We start from the raw sequence: 3,089 nt of genomic DNA, 5'->3' as shown, positions 1-3,089 counted from the left end.
ATGAATGATCTCTCAAAAATTATGGAAAATAGGAAAGGTACTGTAGCATTCAAAACCAGCAAATGTTATCCTGATTTTCAAAGGAGGAAAGGAGATGGAGTCATCTAACTATAGACTAGTTAGTTTGACTTATTCCTGAAATTCCAGAACATGTTAGTGAACATTTGGAAAATGGGGCAGAGATCACAAAAAGCTATCTTCATCACAAAGAATATGACATGTCATACTAATTTCACCTTTTTTGGTAGGATTACTAGATTAGTGGATCAGAGGAATGTGAGTAGATAGTTTTCTAACATTTTAGCAAAGCATTTGACAAAATATCTCATGCTACTGTGAAAAAGTTGGAAAGATGTAGGTTAGATATTACAGATTGAATGGCTTGACATTAAAGCAATCATTAATGATTTGATGACAACTTAGAAGGACATCTGTAATAGATCTTAAGGTTATGTTCAGCCCCATGCTGTTTGCCATTCTATAATTCATTTACTTGGATAAAGGCATAGATGACATGATCATAATATTTGCATATGACACAATGCTGAAAGGTATAGCTAACACATACCGTGATGGTACAAAATAGAATAGAATATGACTAATATAGATATATTAAGTACTGTATGAGGCTAGAAGAAGAAAGGATCGTTTCTGACTGGGGTTTTATGAATAAGATAGTATGTGCTCTTAACTTTGAAAGATGGGTAAGATTTTAAAAGATTGAGTGGGACGTAAGAAGCCATGTCATGAGAAGGGAATAGTTTGAGCAAACACATAGAAGTCCTGGACTTATGTAAGGGATGGTAAACAATCCATTATCGTTGGAGCATATCACATGTTGTATTAGGAGGGCAGAGTTTATAATCTCAAAGAGGATCATAAACATGTCTGAAACGTTCGGAATCGCCGGATATAAGAAACTCTCAAAGTAGAAGGCAGAAGAATCAAAACATTTATTTAGGCTCCACAGTAACCAACCCATGAACCAGCAACCCCATTTTGATATATTGATCAAAAGCTTCCAGGCCCAATAAGTACGCCTTGAAAGAGTAACCAGGAGGCTACAGAGAAGCATGATTGCGTAAAGCAAAATCATGTTTCCCCCTCTATGGTAATAAGATTACCCACTGGACTGAAGTCTTTGTTCAGCTTCCTCCCGTAGGTCAGCTCTGCTACTGGCAGCTCCTGCTTCTGCTGTGTCTGTGGCTGTGGCTGTGACTGCAACTGTAACTGTCGCTGTAACTGTCGCTGTAACTGTCGCTGGCTCCAACCGGAAAAGGAAAAGAGGATCTTCAAGCTGTCCTCTCCCCTCTTATAGAGTTTTTTGACATCATCAAGCACTGCCTGAACGACCAGGGCCGATTGGTTCTTGACTTGGCCCCTCCCCCTAGCGTAGCCGTTAACACCTCCCCTCAGCCAGCCCCATGACTCATCACACAGGAAGTTGTCTGCTTCCTGGAATGCTCTTTGGGCTTCCTGCCCCGGAAGAGCAAGCCACAGTGTCCAGAGGCTCAATGAGGTAAGCTGAGTCATTCAAAGAAAACAAAGGCCATTCTGGCTACACATGTGGAGGAGTGTCATCTGATGTAAGATTGTAAAGATGGTAAGGTGATAGACTGTGGAAGGATTTGTATGTTAGGCTAAGGAGTTTGTGTACTATTTAGTAAGTGATTGGGAGCAACTAAAGGACTTTAAGGAGGGGAATTACCTGCTTAGATTTGTATATGAAAGAGATTAATTTGACAATGATGTCATAGGTAGATTAGAAGAGGGAGAAAGTGACTATAAGGAGATTAATTACAATAGTTCAATAGAAGTGGTAATGAGGATTGGTATAATGGTAACATTTTCTCTGGATGTCCCCCATGCCTGGAATGCTTGCCCTCCTCAATTCTACCTATTGACTCCTCTGGTATCCTTTAAGTCCCAACTGAAATTCCATTTTTTGAAAAATCTTTCCCAACCTCCCTAAATTCAAGTTCATTTGTTCATTCATTCATTCATTTCTTCCTTCCTTCTCTCTTTGATGCCAAGTGTTTTTTTCCTCTTTGTCAGTTATTTGAATACTTTTTTAAAAATTTTTTATTTATTTAATATATTTAGTTTTTAGCATTGATTTTCACAAGAGTTTGAATTACAAATTTTCTCCCCATTTCTACCCTCCCCCTCACTCCAAGATGGCATATATTCTGGTTGCCCTGTTCCCCAGTCAGCCCTCCCTTCTGTCACCCCACTCCCCTCCCATCCCCTTTTCCCTTCCTTTCTTGTAGGGCAAGATAAATTTCTACACCCCATTGCCTGTGTATCTTATTTTCTAGTTGCATGCAAAAATATGGAATGCTTCACGAATTTGCGTGTCATCCTTGCACAGGGGCCATGCTAATCTTCTCTGTATCTTTCCAATTTTAGTATATGTGCTGCCAAAGCGAGCCCTGTTTGAATACTTTTAAAGATATATCTATGTCTCTATCTATGTATCTTAAAACATAATCTATCATTGCATACATATAGTCATATGAAATATATAGCTATATATGTATTGTTGGGGGGGGTGCAGATCTATGATTTTATTAGTATATAGAATCCTTGGTGAGGGAACTTCTACCAATATAGATCAATATCTTTTCTGCAACTTAATTCAGAGTTGCCAGGGCCATTGAATGGTTAAGAAATTCATCTGTGGTCACACAGGCAGCATACATCAAAGTCAGGACTTGAACTTAGATCAGACTCCAACATCAGCTGTCTACTCACTACTCTGTGCTGCTTCTTGTGGCATAGATATAGCTACAACTTTTTGGTGTCCTAGGCAACCCTCTAAGACTGTAAATTACAGATAAGTTTTGAGTTCCAACAGTAGATGGATTTTTAACGCCAGAAAATTTCCACATCAATGAAATCACAGGTCTGGACAAGAAAAAATGTGTATGTTTCAGCATTGTTTTTTATCTGTCCTTCTCTATATACCCTCTGTTTTTTCTATGGGTCTTTTCAAGGATTTCTCAGAACTTCTTATGAAAGATTGAATGTCATGTCCTAGGCAAGCTTCTTATCCAACTTAGTTAAGAACATTGACTGAAGGAAAATGT

At 38.7% G+C, this 3,089-nt stretch overlaps 1 non-coding gene across 1 annotated transcript; it reads right to left on the bottom strand.

The window, feature by feature from the left end:
• Positions 1 to 2,326: 2,326 nt before the first annotated feature.
• LOC118849246 lies at positions 2,327 to 2,433 on the bottom strand. Its single transcript, XR_005010299.1, has one exon. It is a non-coding gene; the product is annotated as a U6 spliceosomal RNA (small nuclear RNA).
• Positions 2,434 to 3,089: the final 656 nt, after the last annotated feature.

This window comes from Trichosurus vulpecula, chromosome 4 (assembly GCF_011100635.1).
Source record: "Trichosurus vulpecula isolate mTriVul1 chromosome 4, mTriVul1.pri, whole genome shotgun sequence".
NCBI lineage: Eukaryota > Metazoa > Chordata > Mammalia > Diprotodontia > Phalangeridae > Trichosurus > Trichosurus vulpecula.
The sequence above is the reverse complement of the archived record's forward strand: the minus strand, read 5'-3'. Positions and strand labels throughout refer to the sequence as shown.